The sequence below is a fragment of the Hippopotamus amphibius genome, chromosome 2, assembly GCF_030028045.1.
Source record: "Hippopotamus amphibius kiboko isolate mHipAmp2 chromosome 2, mHipAmp2.hap2, whole genome shotgun sequence".
Taxonomy (NCBI): domain Eukaryota; kingdom Metazoa; phylum Chordata; class Mammalia; order Artiodactyla; family Hippopotamidae; genus Hippopotamus; species Hippopotamus amphibius.
This window is the reverse complement of record NC_080187.1, coordinates 68683044-68706726: the sequence shown is the minus strand read 5'-3', so window position 1 is coordinate 68706726 and position 23683 is coordinate 68683044. Positions and strand designations below refer to the sequence as shown.

The window sequence follows — 23683 nt, the reverse complement described above, 5'->3', positions numbered from 1 at the left end:
TAAAAACTGTCATATGGTGAGTTCTGATGTAGTACCAAACAAGTATATCCATAATTATCTAGAGGTTATCAAAATATCCCTTCCTTTTTCAGCCATTAACTGTGTGAGGCTGGATTTCTCCCTGTAGATATACTTCAACCCAAACAACATATTGCAGTAGACTGAATGCAGAAGCAGATATGAGAATCCTGCTGTTTCTCCTAAACCAGACACTAGAGATTTGCAAAAATCTAAAATGCCAGTCTCCTCACTCCTTTGTTCTTGAAAAACAGTCATCTTTCACTAAAAAATATGTTTACATGACATGTAATGGGTTTATAATGATCATTTTAAGTGAATTAATAAAAATTTTATCTTTGCTTTAATTTATAATATAATATAGATATATATAATGCACAAAAGCTCTTTACGGTGCTCAATAATTTTTTAAGGGTATAAAAGGGTTCTGAGACCAAACATTTGAAAACACCTGATTTAAAGAACAGAGTAATAATATTAGATCCCTGAAAACAAGAAAGAACAAGAAGTACATTTTAAATTTCTGTTTTCAGTTTTCCTAGGAAAATTAAATGAAAACTGAAAAGGAACACAATGGCAAATCAAAATTAACCTCATGCTAAGTAACATCAATACGGAATTTAAAAAAAAAAAAAGAATGCTTAGATGAAAGTGATTTTGTATATCCTGGAAACATGCAGTATGTTGTTCAGATAACACATAAATATATCCATTAATAGTGTGATAGATAATATTTTTGATAGCTGCAAATGACAGCCAAAGAAACATGCAATCACAAACTCAAAAACAGGTGATTAAAATAGCAGCCACCACTACCAAGAGGGAGACTATCCAAGGTTCTGTCTGAAGGGACAAACAGAGGTACTTCAGCCACTCTCTCACAGCATCTCAGGGCACCCAGCTCAGGGTCTAGCTGTTCTATTTTAAACTAAATTACATGCTTCCAAGGCAGGACAGTAACACTAAGCTCTCACTTAGCCCCAAAAGAGCAAATGGGTCACAGTGGAATTAATCTGGAATAACAGCGCTCGATCAGCCCAAAGCCACTTTTCGGCTCACTAGATCCCTTGCACTGAGGAAAAACACTGGCAATAATATTTACTGAGCATGTACTATGTGCCAGTCATTGTGGACTAAGCACTTTACATGTATTAACTCATTTCATATTCAAGATCATCTTAGGAGTATACACCATAACTATGCCCATTTTTGGAGCTGAGAAAATTGAAGCACAAAGAAGATAAATAACTTGCCCAAAGCAAAGCCAGGATTCAAATCCAGCCTGTCTGGCTCTGAGGCCCAGCCCCTTAGCCACCATACTATAGTACACACAGGCATAGTAACCAACAATAATATATAAAGTTGAAATTCAGTGTCCACTGTAGACAATTTCTGTTGTTCACACTGAGACCTTCTGCCTCAGAGAAGCTCCCAATCTGTAGAGAGCCCTCTGACAGGTCATCCATTACTACCCATGCACTGTTCAGCTTTCAGGTACTAGAGGACTTCAACTAAGAAGAGTAGATTTTGGAAGGTGAAACTGTGGAGGAGATTTTTTCTTAGTCCAAAATACAGAATATAATACAAATTAGATGATTTCACAAGTCTTGGACCTCTTTTCCTTCCCCTATTGAAGATAAAACCATTATTATATATGAATCTAGCTAGACTTATTCCGAAGAGAATAGTGTCTCAACTCAAGCCAACTGAAAAAGCTTTATAAAAACCACTTTTATAAAAGTTCAAATTACACCATACATTGAAATGTTTTGCAATGTGGCTAATTACAAGGGTAGCTCTATGTATACGCCTTTCATTTCAGTGTTCAGAGTGAGACTGCAGTTCTAAATATGTGTTGTAGCAATTGAAGGCAGAGTTTTGAGGTCATTAAAAATAAACCTATAACTTCATTGTGGAAATTAATTCAAGCAAAGTGGAATGGGAAACAGAGCAAGTCATGTTACAACTCGGCCTTAAGGATGAGAAATAAGGAGTGGATAAGACACTGCTAACTATCTCACAGTAACTACATTAGAAATGCTTATAGATCTTTCAGGGTTTGGTTTTAACATTTGGCACACGTTTTAAAGTATGTATCATATAAAGTGCCTTAAATAAACTACTACCTTTTTGGCCTACTGAACTGAAAACATTCCACAATACAATTACAAAAATAACTTCCTAGTTTCCTCAGAGGGAAAAAAAAAAAAAAAGACAATTCATAAGACGAATTCAGAGGTTAACAGATAACCCGATTTACATAAAGATCCCAACTCGGACATAAACGCCAAGTGAAAATGAGTGATCCAGAAGATGTTAAAGTCCTTTTCTACCTATAAACTGTCGTACATCATAAACACAGCTACAATTCTGAATAGCTGGAAGAAAAAAAAAAAAAAAAAACCCCACATAACTAAAATTGCTAAAGAAAATTTCGACTGCATATTAGGTCATCAGCAGTGCTGGACCTTCAGGCACTTGAGGAAGCTATCTTAAAACGAGAAATGGGCTTTAAGTTACCAACATTCACAACGATGTGTAAAACTCTATTCTATGATGAGTAAATGTCCAGGAAAGGAAACCAACCGATTCAACACCCCACTGGTACTTTAAGAGACTTAAAGGCACAGGAGGGGAACAACCGTGGAGCCCAGCACGCCTCTGCGCTGGGGTGCAGGCGTCCCTGAACACTTGCATGAAGAACCCGCAACTCAGGAACGAAGGCTGGAGGGAAACTCTGCACTGTCATCTAGGGAGACCTGATTCAGGTTCACATCAAACCCACGAGGCGACAAGCTGTAAGCAGAGGACACACTTCAGGCCAAGCCACCCCCCGAGAGGAAGCTAGCCCAGCCATCGCCGACGCCACACCACAGCCCACCTGGGAGCCCCGCGCACCTAGCGGGTGGGAGACCGGGTGGGTGGGGAGGCGGGCTGCGCGCCCCGCCCCTCCCCGCCGCCCCTCGGCTCCTCTCCGCTCCGCGCCGCGCCGCGGTCACCGCCGAGAGAAAGAAAGGGCAGGGCAGCGCGGGGGGCCGCCTCTGCCCGGAGACCGCACCCGGCACCCTCCGCGGGGTCTGCAGCGGGGACGACCGAGCGACCGTGGGTGGGGGCTGGGTGCGGGCGGGGCGGGGCGTTTTCCAGAAACCGGCCAAAGCCCCCACCCCTCAGGCGTTCCTCTCAAGACCCGGTCCACCCCTCGAAAGACGCGGGTCACACAGGCTGTCAGGGAAGGGGCGAAGGGGTCGCAGGGCTCAGACCCGGGCGGGCCCGGGGTCGCTCCTCCCCTGCTTCTGCTCGCCCCCAGGACGCCGCGGCCGGGGAATCGGAGGGGCGGCGGGCGGGCGGGCTGGCGGGCTAGCCGCTGCCGAAAGGCTGCCGGCCCGGACGCGCGGGAGGCAGCGGGGCGCTCACCGGCTCAGGATGGAGCACTGGCAGGGACTGGATAGAGCTGCAGCGCCCGGCTCGGCGTCGACAGTGCTGGCGGCTGCTCTCCGGGCGCCCGGCGGATCCCTCGCCGCCCGCCGCCGGGTGTTTTCATACAAACCCCGGTGGCAGGCGAGCAGGAGGAGGCGGCGGCGGCGGCGGCGGCGGCGGCGGCGGCGGCGGCGGCGGAACCTGCCCGCATCCCCGGCGACGTCAGCGCGGCGCCCCGCCCACCGCACTCCTTGGCCAGCAGGCTTGCGCGCGCCGGGCGGGAGGGAGGGCGGGGCGCGCGTGCACGCGGGCCGGGTGGGCGCGCGCCGCGGGGAGGGTGGGGCGCTCACGGGCAGGAGCGGAGCGGGGGTTTGGGGAGCGCGCTTGGGGAAGGAGGGAGCGCGCGCGGGGGGAGGGCAGGGCGCACGCGCCGCTGTTTGGGAGCGGGGAAGACCCGGCCGAAAGTCTGGAGTGAGGGCTGCGCGCTCCGCCGGCTGTGGTCCCCTGCAGCTGCCGCCCTACCCAGTCAAGCGGGTCTCCGGGCGGCTGCCCGCGTCCCGCAAGTCACCTCCCTGTACGCTCCCAAGGAGAGCCCCCGCCTTTTCCCAGAACAAACCGGAGCCCACCCCCTCCCTCTCAGGAGGCTTTTAGCAACGCCGGACCAGTGGTTCTTAACTCTCCGACCCACGTGGTACCGGGGTGACATTGGACCCTGGCGACCGCGGTAAAACTTAGCCTTCTCCTGACCTCAAGGAGAGTCCATAATAAGAAGGCGAAGACAAGCAGCTATCACAACTGGGCTCCCAGAACATAACGAAATTCCACCTTGTGGCCATGCCTCAGTAAATCAGATACCTAGTGCTGCAACGAACAAAATAGCATGCTGATTTATTTTTTGCTTTTTTGTAACGTGCGTACATATAGTCACAGAAATGGTAATGCTAAATGGGCCACTGAAGGCAGAGACGGAATGTTATATCTAAGCCAAGGTAATGTGTCAGAGAGATAAAATATTGATACACCCCCTTCTGTTTTGACTGCATGTAAACGCACTATAATAGGTTCTTAATAAATACTGACGTTTACTTCAAGAGCATGGATCGTTTGCTGCTGTTTATAGTAGCTAGTAAGGAATGTAAAATTATTACAACCAGATAGGGAAATAAATTGAGAGCTGTGAGGTTTTTGTTTTGTTTTCTTATCATCATGTTTAAAAGAAATTAAGCAGGTGTGAAGGCCATTGAAAAGGTTATCCAAGGTGCAGCACTCCTGCTTTGTGCAGTTTGCCCTTGGCAGATGTCTTTACTCCCATAAACAAGCGACTGCCATTTTATAAATACCATGGTTTCCTTGACTGTGAGCACCAAAAGGTAGGGTACAGTATTTCAAATAATTTTAAAGCAACTACTACCCCAAACCACCCAGGCTGAAAAACATTATTTGAGAACACCTAATTATCTGAATATTTAACACTTCACAGAAATTAAATGTATCTAATACACATAAAACTTTATTCAAAGAGCATCTTGGTAAATGAATTAACCTGCAGTGTAGAAAAGTATAGATATAAACGTGAATGTGTCTTTTTGTAGAATTTGCATTCAACTTTAACAAAGCATTGTTAGTGTGGTTTAATGGCCAGGACACAGACCCAGTAGATTCACCCACACAACTAAGTAAAAAGCAGAATTAATCCCTGTTGGTCCCTCAGCTTTCTCCATACACCCTATTATGATATATAAAACTTGGTGTAAATAACTGTGTGATGTAGACCAGAGTCTGACCATACAGTGATATTCATTTAACTGGGATTCTTCAAATCAGTCTAGCTCATACCTTGTAGGTATTCAATAAATATCTGATTATTTTAACTTTGTACTAGCCTGGAGAGAAAGGTGAGCATTGGAGCCCAGCTATCTCTTTCTCCTTTTTTTGCTGATTTCCTTACCTCCATACCTTTGTTAGAGAAACATACAAAATGCAACAAACTCATATGAAACTGTGTAGCCATAAGGTTTAGAGTAATGGTGGTCCTCTCAAAAGTCTACAGTCTTTTCCATCTGGAACCATGAAGGTTTGGATGCACAAGCTCAATCATGAAATTTCTGAAACATATCCAATCTTCTGGAGTTGTAACCTCTATGGGATTGTCGTAACTATTCAATATCATTCAACAGTCATCAATTTATTGAGCACCTCCTATGTGCCAGACACAATCCTCCTGAAATCTTCTGAGGAGTTACACAAATGATAACGTTCAACAGAATACCTAACAGCTGTTATGTGTCAAACTAAAAGATTTCCCACAAAAAACCATGGAGCAGAAGTGCAGTGAGAACAACCTGAGCTGAACCTGAACAAACATGACAAGGCTGGGAGGCAACCCCAGCCTTTCACACAATGGAGTGGTGCTGGGGACGAAACCTTTTACGGTGGCAAATGGTTCCCAGTAGTCATGTGGTAGACTGAATGACATATGATTCAGGGTCAGAAAAGCTGAGTTTAAAGATCCATATCCGTAAATCACTACAACCTCACTTTCTTCATTTGTGAAATGGAACTTAAATATTCCTGCCAAATCTAACATTTGAAAATTTGGCATACCCTTTGATCCACTTAACAGGAATTTATCCTAAGGATAATCACCAGGGAAGTGGCAGAGATTTAGCTAAAAGGATGCTTATCCCAGAGTGGTATTATAAACTATTTTGTGTTCAAGAGAAGGCACCTGGTTAAACACATTATTGTACAGCCCTGCAATAGATCACTAGGAAGCCATTAAAAATGGTGCAGTAGAGACGGAGTTTTAGAGCTGGGGCCAAGTAGGTTTCACTCATGAACAGCCGTGGATTTACCTTGAGGCTAATGGAGTGAGCAGCAAAGAGGGCTCTCTTAGCCCCCCACTTGTGCAGGCCCCTGTGAGTGCTGAGTTACTGAGAATTAAAGAATTTTCTAGGCATGAAGGGGAAGCCAAGTTGCAATCAGAAAGCATTTCTACATAGCATTTCTGGTAAACTCCTGAACAGATCTCACTTAAAAAGGACCTGAATCTCCAAGTCTCCAGCAAGATATTTTGATTTCTCATTCTGAATAAATAATGATTTTATGTTTTTCCTTTTTGAGGGCTCCCTGCAGTGTGAGAAGGAGAGAATTTCCCATCATTTTCAGGTCAGTTTCTCAATCCTACAATCTAGACAAGTGTTTTGTTTTGTTTTTTTCTTAACCAAAATAATAAGCTTTTTAACAGAAATCACAAACACTAAAAGTACTCTTTTCTATTTAATAAAACTTTACCATTTCCAAAACACTAATAATTAACTGATTTGAAAATATTAAAGCAATAGTTTTCATACCAGATAATCATTAATTAGATTGAAATTTGGAAATGGAGAGTCAAAATTAAATTTACTTTCTCATATTTAAGAAGTTCTTTAATGTCTGCTATAGTATTAAATGAGAAAAGCAAGTTGTTGAACTGTATGGATTGTATGATGCAATTTGTATTTTTTTTAAAAATCAACTACAGAAATTAGTATGCATTTATAGTTTCATAAATAGGGTTCTATAAGGGAAAATACCATTCTACTTACTAGAATTGCTTGGGGCCAGGTTGGGGTAGGTACTGCCATTTTATATATTTTGCATTGTTTAAATGTTTTAAAAGTAAGCATGCAACTTAAGAAAAAAGAAAGTTTAAGAACAAAAAATGAAAATAAAACAGGGTCTCCAAAATCATATAAACTTCAAATCCCATAAATCCTAGATCCTCCTCTATTTATTAACTGATAAATTTTAATTGTGTATTTGCATAGCTGCTTCTTCTGGGACTTAGGGAGTGTAGCTTTCATTAGATTCTTAAAGATGTCCAGTTATAAAAGAATTAAGATCATGGTTTAAGAGGAATACCCTTCATGACACAAAAACATATTCATGATACATTATTATGTAAGTTAACAGATTATGTGCAGCATGATTCCATTTTTATAAAAACATATGTCTTTATATGTATAAAACTAAGACTGGAACATTAAAGTTTTAACAACAGTTATCACTTGATAAAGGGATTTAAGATTTATTTTTTTTAATTTCTAAATGGTTGTTAAACTTTCTACAATAAAAATAGGATATTTTAACAAAAAGTTTACATTATTTAGGTTATCATAACTAATTTTTAAAGTTGTTGAGTAGATTAAAAGTTAGAGTGTATGTAAAAGCAGGTTATACATCATAAGGCACCTGCAAAGGTTAATTATCATTTTTTTTAACTTTAAAGTAGCCATGAAACATGGGCACCAATAGACTGCATTAGCCTGAAACCAAAGCCAAGCATTGGGAAGTCTCATTCATACGTTACTCTCTTCTGTCACAATCGACTTTATGGACAGCACCTTTTAAAACAAGAATTAATGCAAATATGAAAGATTTGGATTATTTTTATTCACAAAAAAAGTCATACAGAATTATCTTAGGTTTCAAAATAAATTATTTTTTATGAATAATTAAAGAAACATTATTTCCTATTTCAGGATGTATGAAATTTGGGGATACCTTTATACTCTTAAGGCTAGGCTAGAGTTTGATTCCTCTCATTGCAATGAGATGGAAATTTCAGGACAATAATCAATCCAATTAATGAAAGGGTTTACTTATTCTCTATCTGTATTAGTCCCCAGGTTCAAGATCCAGATCTTGGAGAGAGCACAGCAGTGACTCACAGAGATGATGGAGAAGTCTCTGTGGTACTGTGCTGGCATAACTTGCTGCAAACCTGTCCTTTGGAACTTACTATAACTCCATCATCTAGGATGCTGAGGAAAGCTATTCATGGGGAGGCGTCCCACCAAGACACTCCACTGTGAAACTGCCTGAAGGGGTGCCAGCTGCTGCCCACTGGGTGCCATGTGTTGGAGAAGCCACCCAATGGGACTTGATGTTGGTCTTTGCTGTTTGCAGGTTAGGCACTCAAAAGTAGTGTTAGCCAAGTCAGCCTTAGTAAGCGAAAAGTCATGTTGTTGAGCCCATGCAGAGCCCCCATCCCAGCCACCACAGCCACTTTGCCCGGGTGTCCACTGAGCAAACACTGTGGTGGCTGAGGAAAGTGACGGACATCTCAGAGAGCATCATTTTGTCCATTTGATAATTAAGTTTCTCTGCAGTAGATGCCCTTAGGTGGGCTTTCTGTGCAGCACAAATATTTTCACGGTTTGTGCCCCTTCAGAGAAGTCCATCCACATAAACTCCTTTCCAAACTTCCTTGTCCCCAATTTTTCAATCCCATTTCTTCCAAGTCCCTAACTCACCAGGCCAGCAATTAGCAACTACCCAAGGAGCAGCATAGATGCATACTTCTGGCCATCTCTCACTCCAGACATGGGCAACCACATCTATTGCTCAAAATTCTGCCCATTGGAAGGATTTTCCTTCACTGTTGTCCTTCAGGGTCACCCCCAACGTGGGCTGTAATGCTGTAGCTGTCCACTTTCGTATGATGCCAGCATATTGTACAGGCCCATCAGTAAACCAAGTTTGATTTTTTTTCTTCCTCAGAAAACTGGTCATATACACAATGTCCCCCAGAATATCTAGGTATTATCTGTAGTGCTTTCGGTCTTCCTCCTATAGGTGGGAATCTTTGATTTGCCAGAGGAATCTAGACCTGTGATTCCTCCCTGAGAAACTGAGACTTAATGAGCTTTAATTTTGGGACACTGGGAAAAAATACTTTTACAACTTCCTTTTGCGTTCAGATTCAAAGTGACAGACTTATACCTTGACTATTTATAAAGTAATACATGTCGAAAAAGTAAGAAAACAGGATTCATAAACAACAGGGATTTTAACCGAAAGATTAGTGGATATTGCTCAATGAGACGTGAAAATATCTTTCAGGAAAAGATTCAGTGGCTCTGGCCTGCAGTGCTTGTGAACAGTGGTCACAATATGCTGGTATATTGTTCCTACAAGAAATAAAAAATCTTACTTGTCTGGAGCCAGTCACGTCAGGCATTTGGAGATTTTCCCAAGAATCTCACACAACCCAGGACAGCGTGGAAGGAATGCTTTATTTCTCTGGGAATTCATTTCTCTTGATCACTGTGGTAGGAAGAATAATGCCCCCTCCCCAAAGACATCACATCCTAATGCCCAGAACCTGTGAATATATTACCTTACATGGCAAAGAGACTTTTCAGATTTTATTAAATCAGGGACCTTGAGATAGGAAGATTATTCTAGATTATCTGGATTATTCTGAATTATCTGGGCCCAATCTAATCACATGGGACCTTAAAAGCGGGAGTCTTTCCTGGCGGTGGTCAGAGGAAGATGTGACTACAGAAGACAGATCAGACAGGTGCAGTATTGCCGGCTTTGAAGGTGGAGAAAGGAGGCCATAAGTCAAGAAATGCACTGGCCTCCAGAAGCTGAAAAAGGCAAGGAAAGGGAATCTCCCCAAAGTCTCTAGAAAGGAATGCAACCCTGTCAAAATTTGTATTTTAGCCCAGTAAGACCTGTGTTGGACTTCTATCTACAGAACTATAGTATAATTAATGTGTGTTATTCTAAGCCACGATGATTATGGTAATTTGTAACAGCAGCAATAGAAAACTAATACCACCTCCATGTTGACTATCCATGAGTAATGAGAACTACCATGTCTGCTAGACTTATTAAACACGCATAACCTACTCAATTCTAAATGTAATTGTGCTGGGGCTTTTTCCTTTTGAACTTTCTAGACAGAAAATTTAGACATGTTTCTTACTTCTGAATTGGAGAAAGTCTCATTATTATGCAATTATCATCTTACCAACCCCTAACCCTCACCCCCAAAGTCAGGATTCTCTAAGTGAAGGTATCCTTACTGTAACCTGTGTGTACCAGGTCTTAATTCATGTTTGCCTTTCTATAGAGAAAAGGCCTTTCCTGTAGAGATCAACCTGTACCCATGTATTACAGATATGGAAACTGTGAAAAGAAACGAGTCAAATGTCATTACATTGCAAACTCAAAGTTTAAAAACTCCTCTGAAAAAAAAGTCATGTTAAAAAAAAAAAAAGGTCACATGTATGTGGGTGAACATGTGTGCTTGTGTAAATGGCTAGAATATACACCAGAAGTAATAGTGCCTGTCTTTGGGTGGTAGATAAAGTGATTTTCATTTTCTTCTCTAGGATTGTCTAATTTTCTAAAAATTTTAAGAGATATCAGGTCACTTTTGTAATTAAAAGAAGAGCCATTTTAAAAGAAACTTCTCATGACCTGAGCTCAACTCACCTGATTGACTACATTTTCCAGTTTCCTTGTAGCAAAGAGAAAGTTTCCCGGTTGCTCCATGTAAGAGAGAGCTAGCGGAGAGGACAGCATGCTGACCACCCTCAGAGAAATCTCAGAAGGGCAGTTCCTCACGGATGCATCTGGTCTTCAACATGGTAACTCAATAAATCTGAATTTTCTGTCAGTGCATCATGGCTTTATCAGTTGATAGGAAGCTGACTGAAGTTAACTAAACTCACAAGTGGCCGAATTATACCCAGAAAAATTGTTAACTTTAATAAGGGATGTGCTTTTCCGGCGAACAAAGAACTCTGGCCTGCTGTTTTTGAAAGTTTTTTTTTAGCGGTGGTATGCTTTCTCCAAGTAACTGTTTTGTGTTGGGTTCTGTGTGTGTGTGTGACCAATATGTAAACAGAGAAAATGAAGCTGCTTCGGTTGAAGACAGATGAAAGGCCTGCTCAGCCTGGTGTGATCTTTTCCTCTTTCCCCAGATGTCCTCCAGGACAGTTCCTTAGAAGCCCCAGGACTTGAAGGAATACCATCCGACACCCATTCATCTACTGGTACCAAATAAATAAGCAGAAGGTTGCTTAGTGAGCATAGACCTGAAGGAAAGAGTCTTGGAGGACTACTCCATCCAGGTTCTGGGAAATGTCTGGTGAGTTTTCCCAGGTCTGCACAACACAGACCTCTCTGAGAGATGGGAATGTATGTTTTCCTGACAGATGGGCTCTCTTTGCCTCTAGCGGTGCTGGACAGCGGTGAATTGGTAAACAAACTCTCTGAAAACTAAACAAAACTAGCAAACAAAAATCCATGGTCTATAGCATCTGCCAGTTTCTGTGATTTACACATTCCCACTGTGGCTGATTTCAAGTGACCAACAGAATTTACCTGAATATTTAGCAATCAGTTCTGTAAAACCTGTACTGCCAACTCCAGCGGCACACTGCTATACGTGTGCTCCATGCAAAACACAACCTGCTGTTTCTTCTCTATTTGTTCACATCTTTGGGTTATAATACAGCTTAGTAGGCTATAGCTTTCTTCAGTAATATTCCTGTCTTGATATATGTAGATCAGCTTTATAAAATTTAGAGGTTTCCTAAATCTCTAATAGTCACACATCTACAAACCATGGTTTCTGCCGAGGGTAAATCTACTTGTCATGTGTTCATTCTTTCTGGTTTTATTCAGAGGGCAACCAGATTCTGCAACTTTCACTGTTTATTGACAGCAGTGATTCTGACAAATTGTAGGCATCTCTTTGTCCTGGTACTGACTTCATACCTTACAGGCCTTTTCCCCTCTTATGAATCATGCTACTGTTTATTGCTGGAAGTGAGATGGACAGTTCTTAATAAATGCTGTGTTCACACAGTCACAGCAGAATTGGACCTGAACAAATAATTGAGTTAGTCTCTCTTACTGTTTATTATCCATATGTTCTGGTTTCTACCAAGGACCTGCATGACCAGTTCTGCTTTCCAGGTTGAAGTAGCTCCTAATTTAGTTTTTTGCATAATCGTGTAAGATTTCCATCTTCACAGAACCATAAACACTGTAAAATATTTCTATTCATCTCCTAGGCAATGGTAGCTAGTGTCGATTGGGTAAAAAAAAAAGCATAACCTAAAAGTTGAGTTATGGTATTCAGCATACATTCTGAGGACTTAAATCCGGGAGACAGGACTCTCAGATCACTCTGAGGGACCACTCTCAAGAGGCAAGGGGAGGAGCCAGGATATATAGGAGTTTCTGCAATAAAACCAGATAGTGGGAACATCAAAAGATTTCTGTTAATTAAAGAAAACCAGATGTCTCAAGTTAATGAACTTAGTGCTTTTTTGTGTATGGGAAGACGCGAGTGTCTGGGCTCACTGAAATCATTCCTTTGATATGTACCTGAGCTATCTGGGGCCAGTATCCTGCTTTTCTACATCCTGAATCCCCTCAAGGTGCACAGTTGGGGGTGACTGCAGTGGTTGAGGGCTTGGCAGTGGGCAACCCCTTTGTCTCCATCCTGAATTCCCTCAGGACTCACAGTCCTGGGGGCTGTAATGTGATGGCTTGATGGCTACAACATCCTTTGTTTACTGATGCAGCAGGGAACATTTCTCATTCACACTAGCATGAGTGGCTAATGTGAAATAAAGAAAACTTAAATGCCTATCCCAAATATCTCCAACTGCAGGTTCATCAAGTTACCTGAAATTCCCAGCCTGGGAGTTACTCCTTTGAGGCAAATTCTAATTCTCCAAAGGAACTTAGAGCTATGAGATATTTGACTTATGAGGGAGATGCCTTAGCAGTTAGAAATATAATTTTTAGATATTTATGAACTTAACGAAAAGAAAATAGGTTACAAAAGACAGACTACCATGAAGGAATGGGAGAAAGGTTCAAAGCTTGGAAGAATGCTATATGTGGGCTCTGGGCAGGGCAAAGCACAGTGAGCTATGAAAGTGACTAGAAGTCCACAGTAATGGGAGGTGAATTACTCGAAGACAGACTATAATTCTGTGACTTTTCTTCTCTTGCTGGCTTTGATTCTAGTACATACATTATTCTGGAAAACAAAATGCAGTTCTCTTTTTCTAATTGAAGTACCTTCAGTTCCTTTGGCATTGCATCTGAAATTGAAAAGTGGATGAGAACACTATGAAGATGCACCAGCCCAGTACAGAGCCCTTCCCTCTATGAATTAGCAGCAATCATGAGTATTAGTCAACAGAGTGTGCCTGGAAGGCCACCAACGTGTAATGGGATCAGGTATCACTAATGATTGCAGGAAGATGAAAGGAGAGAGTAGCTGAAGTAGGAGTCTGAGCTGAGGCAGGCAGCCTGAAGCAACTGGAAAGCCAAGTCATTATATGTGCAAAATTGATCCTTCCGGTCAGTCTTTGGGAGACTCCCTTATTGCCAAGAAGCGTTTAATTCAATTAGCAAAGTGCTGTGGGAAAAAGGCTTGTGCAACCTTGAGCCTGACTGGATATCTTTACCTCTAAAGCAAAGTTATTTTGGAAGGATCATCATAATTCGCTTGCTTCAGCACTAAACCGATCCAGGATATGCTCCCTGAAACTCAGAGGAACACTGTCTCTCACATCTTGTGTTTCTGCATGTAACTTTCCATGAACTTTACTACTGCTCCCTACGCCCCTCTCTCCCCGGCTTCCCACCGTATGCTCTCTTCTTCCTGAATTGGATAAGAGCATTGTGAAAGTACCTTAAGTGCAGAAGAGGAGCCATCTCTACGTGGAGCTAAAGGGAGAAACTCCAATTCAGTGTGTGCCCTTGGGTAAGCCATGCCACCTCTCTGGGCCTTGGTTCCCTCTTTTCTAAAACTGAATATCTGGAAAACAAACAAACTGCAGGGCTGGACTAAACAAGCTCTAAGGTAGTATTCCAAACAAGTGTGCCAGGTAACATCAATGTGACCGGAACAGCTTCCAGGCAAGCTGACAGTCATCTGGTTGCCCCTGTCTAGCCACACTAGCATGCAGAGGTATTGAACCCCTCGGCCTTTAGGGCAGCTGGAGCCCCCAAGTCTGCCACTTCCAGATGCAAACCTCCCAATCCATTTTGGTATGCAGTATATATACCAATTTCTATGGAAAACACTAGAAAACATTAAGATGCCTTTCAGAGCTAATATTCTGCGAATCTGTAAGAGTGGCATTTGCATTTCCCAGAGGGAGAGCTTCCAGAACCCTCAGGAAATATGCCTGGGAGTCCATGAAAAAATCAGATGAGGGTTGGACTTCCCTGGTGGTACAGTAGATAAGAATTCTCCTGCCAATGCAGGGGACACAGGTTTGATCCCTGGTCCGGGAAGATCCCACATGCCACGGAGCAGCTAAGCCCGTGCGCCACAACTACTGAGCCTGCACTCTAGAGTCCATGAGCCACAATTGTGGAGCCCATGTACCACAACTACTGAAGCCCATGTGCCTAAAGCCTGTACTCTGCAACAACAGAAGCTGCCACAATGAGAAGCCCGTACCCGCAAGGAAGAGTAGCCCCCGCTCGCCGCAATTAGAGAAAGCCCACGTGCAGCAATGAAGACCCAATGCAGCCGATAAATAAATAGACTAATTAATTAATTAAAAAAAGATCAGACTGGAGAACTCGAGGTATGGGAGGGGGCGGGGGGTGAAGGGGAAACTGAGACGAAGCGAGAGAGTAGCACAGACATATATATACTACCAACTGTAAAATAGATAGTCAGTGGGAAGTTGTTGTATAACAAAGGGAGTCCAACTCGAGGATGGAAGATGCCTTAGAGGACTGGGGCTGGGAGGGTGGGGGGGATTCGAGGTGGGGGGGAGTCAAGGAAGGGAGGGAATATGGGGTATGTGTATAAAAACAGATGATTGAACTTGGTGTACCCCCCCAAAAAAAATAAAAAATAAAAAATAAAAGATCAGATGAGGGTTTTATTTGGAGAGTCTCAAAAAGACAGGAAAGAGCTTCCTAGGTGGCGCAGTGGTTGAGAATCTGCCTACCAATGCAGGGGACACAGGTTCAATCCCTGCACCAGGAAGATCCCACATGCCACCGAGCAACTAAGCCCGTGCACCACAACTATTGAGCCTGCGCTTTAGAGTCCGTGAACCACAACTATTGAACCCATGTGCTGCAACTACTGAAGCCCACACACCTAGAGGCCGTGCTCGGCAACAAGAGAAGCCACGGCAATGAGGAGCCAGTGCACCACAACAAAGAGTAGCCCCCACTCACCACAACTAAAAAGAAAGCCCGTGTGCAGCAACAAAGACCCAATACAGCCAATAAAATAAATAAATAAATTTATTAAAAAAAAAAAAAAGACAGGAAAGATGCTAACAGCAAAGGTAGAGAATTTGAGCAGTTGTAAGAAGAGTTGGCCCTTGGAGGCACGTTAATATTTTTGCACCTGAGTAATAATAACAATAATAATTAAAAGGTGGTCCCTTATACAGATCTGGTATAAGGTATACACTTGGTAAAAGCTGAATGAATACATGACTTTTATTAAGAGGCCACAAGGTACAGTACTAGGATTATACCTGTAACCCCATAGTTCCTTTGGTTAGTCTCAAGCTTGCCGGATATGTGTATCTGTTGCCTCCACTAGGCTCTGAGGGCCCCTTGAGCAAGTACCATATGTCTTACAGCACTTAGCAAAGTACTTTGGATATGGTATATACTCAGTGCACATTTGCTGAGTTTAATTTAGAGATATTGACTTCAAGCAATTTCTGCTTTCAAAAAATTTGCAGTGCAGGGGGGAAACAAGCTAGTCAATTTTAATAATTATACATATTACATTTATTAGCAAAATTAATTATGCTTATTAATATGGAAATAATTCTAAGAATGCTTCTTCATATAAAACTGTAGACACTATTCAGTTTTACTTTCATTGAATGCGCTTTCATTTTTACCTTCCACTGCTCTCCCCTGTGGCCTAAAGTTGATATGTTTTTCCTATTTGTTGGGAGAGTTCTACTCTCCTTTTCAGAACCACAGTTTTCCCCTTGCTCTCTGCTTGGCTAGCTCTGTCCAGCCTTTAGGTCTCAGCAGGGTTTCACTTTGATATCTCCTGGGCAGAGGCTGAGATAGACTTCGGAAGGGATTCCTTAGACAGTAGAGAAGAATGAGACAGGGAAGGAGGAAAATCCAATAAAGGACCCACGTATTGGCTGGGTACAGTTATGGGCTGCTGGGGCTCCCTCACCCTAGCAGTCCTCTGCTGCACCACGTAAATGTGCTTCATAATTGTTCTCTAAAATGGTTGGGGTCTGGGGCCTTTATCCACCAACTTCTCTCCCTTTTTAGCTAACGGCTGCCCCTGGTGAATACTTCCAGTTTGTCCTGTACCTGGCAGAGCAAGCTCCCAAAGAAATTCTGCCAAGAAAGCCCTGAGGCAGAATGAGTAGTGGGATGCTGTCCACATGCAGGGGAACTGACCCCTACAGGTGCACTGCAAATCAGACGCAGGTTAACCCTGCACAGGGCTTTGCTAAAATAGGCAACCCTTAAAGTATTTTGCATAACAATATTGATCAGTTTTAGTTCAGTTATTAGGGTACATCATTGTTTATCTTTGTTCATGAGCATCTAATGTTTGGGGGGCTTTGTTCTTCTGGAAACAGTATTGCAATTTTCCTCTAGGAAAGCCACTTCTCTATGGATAGCTATTGGGCTTCAAAAGTAGAGTCTACTCCCAGTTCTGATAATGGCTAGGAAGCAGTGTGCTCTGTGGTCCGATGGATCTGTCTCTTGCTTCAATAGTGCTTGGACAGAACAGACCCAGGGACACTGCTTCCTCTAGCCCTCAACTACCCTCCAACCTTTTTAACACTTGCAACCTTTGGACCAAGCATTCAGCTCTCCTCGGCCTCAGGGACCAGCCAATATCATTTTCTGAGCATAGCTCCTTATTGCCAATCAACCATGAGCTCCCAGGTTCATCAAAATTATTCGAAAGAGGTGGAGGCTATCATCAACCGCCCGGTCTACATGCATCTGTGAGCCTCCTACACCTATCATTACCCGAAAAACTGGGTTTGCCTCTTGGTGGGTGTCAAGCCAGAAGACACAACTGTGGAAGAATGTCACCTGCCGTATCAGTAAACAAAGGATGTGGCAGCCATCAAGCCATCAGCCACTGTAGCTGCCCCCAACTGTGCATCTTATTCAGTATGGAGGCCCTAGACAGCTAAGGTGCATACCAACAGAATGATTTCAATGAGTCCAGACACTTGTATCTTCCCATACATAGAAAAGTGATAAAATTAACTTAAGATGTCTGGTTCTTCTTTAACTAACAGTAATCTTTTGATGTTCCAACTACCTGGATTTTGTTTCAAAAACTCCTTTATATCCTGGTTGCTCCCTTACCTCTTCAGAGCAGTCCCACAGAGCTAACTGAGAGGCTGTCTTCTGCTCCTAAGTCCTCAGAAAGTCTGCTGAAATTCTCAACTTGTAGGTTGTGCCATTTTTTTTCAGTTGACAACCAAACCAAGATTGAGAGAAGGAAGGATTTATTACTTGCAGCAAGTAAGGAGAACACTGGGGATCTTTCCCAAAGCAGTGTCTCCCCAGACAGTAAAACTGGGGAAGCTAAGGGTACCGTGCATATTCATGAAGGGACTTGGGTGATCAAAAGAGTCCAAGCTTTAGTTGATGGAAGTCACAGGAGTCCAGAAAAGGTCAGCATCGTCCTCGCTTAGGTTCTAGTTGATCTGGTGGTTGAGAGCTTCAGGTTAATCTTTACCATTGAAAGAGAATTGGAAGTTTTTACAACTGATATATTATCTTTGCTATTGTTACTCCTCTTACTTGACAATAGTCATTTGTTTCTGATTCTTTTGTTCCCTTAAGATCATTAATTACTGAAACCTGTTCAAGGACTAGTATTGTGCCCGGGCTTAGATCACAAAATGGCTTAGACCAGAAATGACTTATTTATGTCAAGAAAGCCATGACTGGTTCTCTTTCTCTGGAGACCCCTTGCCTTGTCTGCTTATACTACCTCTCTCTGGGCTTCTATTTCGACCTTGACTACAATGTGGCTTTGGAGGGTGTGGGTCACTTTTCCCACAAGTTGGCAAATTGGTGGAGGAGAATCCCAAGGGCTCTGAGTGCCTCTTAAAGGTGCAAAACCAGCAGTGACCATGCCCTCTTCCGGGACATGCAGAAGCTGTCCCAAGATGAGTGGGATAAAACCCAGGCCACTATGGATTCCACCGTGCTCATGGAGAAAAACCTGAACCAGGCCCTTTTGGATCTGCATGCCCTGGGTTCTACCTGAGTAGAGCTCCATCTCTGTGACTCCCTGGAGAGCTACTTCCTACATGAGCAGGTGAAACTCATCAAGAAGATGACAAACCCCTGACTAGCCTCTACAGACTGGCAGCCCCCAGGCTGGGCTGGGCAAATAACTTTTTGAAAGGCTAACCCTCAAGCACGACTAGGAGCCTCTGGAGCCCAGCGGCCTTTGAGGAGCCCGTCTGGTGTCAGGGCTTCTGCCTGAAGCCTCTCTCTCTGCAGCCACTAGGCTGCTTTGGAACCACCCTGGAGCCCTAACCCAAGCCCTGGACCAAATAGAAATAATTTTTGCAGCAAATAATAATAATAATAGTGGCTAGGAGGCTCCTACCAAGCCAATCAGAGCATCACGTTCCCAATCAGCCAATGAAAAGCAGTGAGATATATTCTAGGACTCTCCATTGTAGCATATTTGCTGCACTGAGGGGAGAGCTAGTTTAAGGACTGAGCCCACACACGAAAAGCAGAACCAGGTGTGTAAGAGAAATAGGGTTTGGTGACATTGCTTGAGGGCTTAGATAAAATTTCACAGGTAGTGTCAACTGAAAAAACGCACAACCTAAAAGTTGAGGATTATGTTTTATTCGGTGGACAAAACTGAGGACTTGAGCCCAGGACACACCATCTTAGAGAGACTCTGAGAGACTGGTCTGAAGAGGTAAGGGAGGAGCCAGGATACACAGGAGTTTTTGCAACAAAGACTAGGCAGTCAGAACATCCAGAGATTACTGTTGGGACTTCCCTGGTGGTCCAGTGGTTAAGACTTCTCCTTCCAATACAGGGGGTGCAGGTTTGATCCCTGGTCGGGGAGCTAAGATCCCACATGCCTCACAGCCAAAAAACCAAAACATCAAAACAAACAAACAAACAAAAACAGAAGCGATACTGTAACAAATTCAGTGAACACTTTAAAAATGGTCCACATTAAATAAATAAATAAATAAATAAATAAATAAATAAATAAATAAAAGATTACTGTTAATTAAAGAAAACCAGATATCTCAAGTTAAGAAATTTAGTGCTTTTCTGTGTATGGGAAGATGCAAGAGTCTGGGCTCACTGAAATCATACCTTTGATATGCACCTCAGCTATCTGGGGCCATTGTCCTGTGCTTTCTTTTTCTTTCTTTTTCTTTTTTTTTTTTCTTTAATAATGGCCTACTTGAGTTTTTTTTAATTTTTATTTTATATTGGAGCATAGTTGATTAACAATGTTGTGTTAGTTTCAGGTGTACAGCTCAGTGATTCAGTTATACATATACACGTATCTATTCTTTTTGAAACTCCCTGTGCTTCCTCATCCTGAGTCTCCTCAGTGTGCACCATGGGGTGGGGATGCAGGGAGGGCTACAGCAGCTGACTGCTAGATGGCGGGCATCCCGTTTCTATCCTTAGTTCCCTCAGGGCTCACCGTTGGAGTGGCTGTAATGTAATGGCTTGATGGCTGCAACATCTTTTCTTCACTGACATGGTAGGCAATATTTTTTTTTTCATTCACAGTAGCAAGCCAGATTTCTGCATTTTTTTTAATGAGCCAATAAATTCCCCTTTTTGCATGAGTCAATTTGGGTTCAGCTTTTCCATCATTTGCAACTTAAAGGATCTTGTTGTATTGTCTCACTCTCCCAGTGGGCTACATGTTCCATGCAGGCAGAGACCTTATCTGTCTCACTCACCTTTATATAAGCTGTTATTGGCACAGTGCCTGGCACATCGTAAGTGCTCAAAAAATTTTTGTTGACAAATAATTTATTCAGCTCCAACCTTGAGTAGTATAAATTACACTACAGAAGAAAATTCTAGTGTTGAGAGTAGGATGTAACTAAGGTGAGCTGTATTCGTTCAGGTCCTGGCAGAAAGTTAAGTCCAGATGTTTTAACTGAGGAGGATTTCATGAAGGGATTTTTTAAAGAGTCCCTTCATGAAAGGACCACGCAAGAGGAACTGGGGCATCTAGAGCCTGCAACTGTGGGAATCCATTACCATGCCTAGGGCTGAAGGGATGAGGGGACAAAATACTGTCATTAGAGCTTAGGGAGAGCAGAGCTAGGGAGGAAGGGCTGTGGCGCAAGAGCTAGAGCTGTGGAGGGAAGCTGCCACTGTGGAAACCACAGTGCCCCAGGAGGGAAGAAATGGTGGAATTAACGCCCTGACCTCTATCTCCTCCTCACAACCCGGGCAAGACCTAACCAGAAGTCAGTCTAGAAAGGACATAGCCTCCAGGAACATGCAGAAAGGCAAGAGAATGGATTTTGTATAGTCAGATGGAGAGCAATTAGCACAAATAAAAGAGCAGATTCTCTTGAGAGAATAAAGAAAATAGACCACTAAAAAGAGGAAGTCAAATATGACAGAAACCTTCAACGGAAGTGTCAGTGCTGCTGAACTTGCTTCTTATGTTTTTTTTCTCCTTGTAATAGGGATATCCCTCTTCATTTTTCCCATTTGAGGCTTATTATTGCGCTCAACTTCCTAATGTTGTCTTTACGTATGAGTTTTTTTATTGAAGTGTAATCTACATACACTATCATATTAGCTTCAGGTGTTCATCGTAGTGATTTGGTATTTATAGACATTTTGAAATGGTCACAGTGACGTGTAGTTACCATCTGTCACCATACAAACTTATTACAGCGTTATTGAATGTTTTCCCTGGGCTGTACATTACTTCTCTGTGATTTAATTTTTTTCTAACTCAAAGTTGGTACCGCTTAATCCCCTTCACCTGTTTAGGCTGCCCCCCAGCATCTTCCTATCTGGCAACCACCATTTTGTTCTCCATGAGTCTGGTTTTGTACTATTTGTTTTGTTGTTTGGCTTCCAAACATATGTGAAATCATATGGTAATTGTCTTTCTCTGTCTGACTTATTTCACTTAGCATAATAACCTCTAGGCCATCCATGTTGTTGCAAAGGCAAGGTTTCTTTTTTATGGCTGAATGATATTCTACTGTATATATGTACACAATATCTTCCTTTTCCTTTCATCTTTCAACAAACACTTAGGTTTCTGTATCTTGGCTATTGTAAATAATGGTGCAAAGGATATATGCACAGGGTTGCATATATCTTTTCAAGTTAGTGTACTTGTCTTTGAATAAATACCCAGAAATAGAAATGCTGGATCATATTTTAGTTCTATTTTTAATTTTTTGATGAACCTAAATACTATTTTCTATAGTGGCTGTACCAGTTTATATTCCCACCAACAGTACACAAGGTTCCCTTTTCTCCACAACCTCACCAAAACTTGTCATTTTTTAAAAAATCTTTTTGATAATAGCCATTCTGACAGGTGTGAGGTAATAGCTCACTGTGGTTTTAATTTGCATTTCCCTGATGACTGGTGATATCGTGCGTCTTTCCATGTGCCTATTGACCATCTGTATGTCTTCAAAAATGTCTATTCAGATCCTCTGCCCATTTTTTAATCAGGCTGTTTGTTTTTTATATTACATTGCATATATTCTTTGTATATTTTGGATATAAACCCCTTATGGAGTATATGATTTGCATATATCTTCTCCCATTCAATAGATCACCTTTTCATTTTTGTTGATGGTTTCCTTAACTGCAAAAGCTTTTTAGTTTGATGTGGTCTTGTCTATTTTTGCTTTTGATGGCCCTTGCCTGAGGAGGCAGGTTAAAAAAGTATTGCTAAGACCAGTGTCAAAGAGCTTACTGCCTATGTTTTCTCCTAGGATTTTTATGGTTTCAGGTCTTACATTCAAGTCTTTGATCCATTTGAAAATTTATTTTTGTGTATGTTGTAAGATAGTGGTCCAGTTTCACTCTTTTGATGTATTTGTCTAGTTTTCCCAACACCATTTATTGAAGAGATTGTCTTTTCTCCACTGTATAGTTTTGCTTCCTTTGTCATAGATTAATTGACCATATAACCATGGGTTTATTTATGAGCTCTCTATCCTGTTCCTTTGATCTATGTGTCTATTTTCATGCAGTACCATACTGTTTTGATTACTGTTGCTTTGTAGTATAGTTTAAATTAGGGCTCATGATACCTCCAGCTTTGTTCTTCTTTCTCAAGATTGTTTTGGTTATTTGGGGTCTTTTGTGGTTCCATACAAATTTTAAGATTCTTTGTTTTAAGTGTGTGAAAAAAATACTGTTGGTATTTTGATAGGGATTGTATTGAATCTGCAGATTGCTTTGGGTGGGATAGACATTTTAACAATATTAATTCTTCTAATCCATATGCACAACATATCTTTCCATTTATTTGTGTCCTCTTCAATTTTTTTCATCAATGTCTTATAATTTTCAGAGTACAGGTTTTTCACCTCCTTGATTAGATTTTTTCCTAGGTATTTTATTCTTTTTGGTGCAGTTGTAAATGGGATTGTTTTTTAAATTTCTCTTTCTGAAAGTTCAACATTAGTGTATAGAAATGCAACCCACTTCAGTATATTAATTTTGTATCCTGCAACCTTATTGAATTCATTTATTATTTCTAATAGTTTTATGGTGGAATCTTTAAGGTTTTCTATATATAGTATCATGTCATCTACAAGCAGTGATGTGTTACTTCTTTTTAATTTGGGTGCCTTTTACTTATTTTTTTTTCCTAATTGCTGTGGCTAGGACTTCCAACATTATGTTGAATAAAAGTGGTAATAGTGGCATTCTTGTCTTGTTCCTGATCTTAGAAGAAAAGCTTTCAGCTTTTTATTATTGAGTATGCTGTTATCTGTGGGTTTCTCATATATGGCTTTTATTATGTTGAGGTACACTCCCTCTCTATCGACTTTGTTGATAGTTTTTATCATAAATAGATGATAAATTTTGTCAAATGCTTTTTTCTGCAGCTATTGAGATAATCATATGATTTTTATTTTTCATTTTGTTAATGTTGTGTATCATGTTGATTGATTTGCAGATGTTGAACCATCCTCAGATCTCCGGAATAAATCCCATTTGATCATGGTGTATGATCCTTTTAATATACTGTTGAATTCAGCTTGATAATATTTTGTTGAGGATTTTTGCATCTATGTTCATCAAGGATATTGGCCTGTAATTTACTTTTTTTGTGGTGTGTTTGTCTGGTTTTAGCTTCAGGGTATTGCTGGCCTCATGAAACGAATTTGGAAGCATTTCTTCCTCTTCAGTTTTTCAGAATAATCTGAGAAAGATA

General features: G+C 41.7%; 1 protein-coding gene across 2 annotated transcripts in view; it reads right to left on the bottom strand.

Annotated features, from left to right (window-relative positions):
- The window catches only part of AGTPBP1 (ATP/GTP binding carboxypeptidase 1), a 184798-nt gene extending 181186 nt beyond the window's left edge, over positions 1-3612 (bottom strand). For both annotated transcript variants that reach the window (XM_057722059.1, XM_057722060.1), the window contains exon 1: positions 3433-3612. The gene's annotated coding sequence lies outside the window, so the exon portion shown is untranslated. The remainder of the gene's footprint in view (positions 1-3432) is intronic.
- Between the last annotated feature and the right edge of the window lie 20071 nt (positions 3613-23683).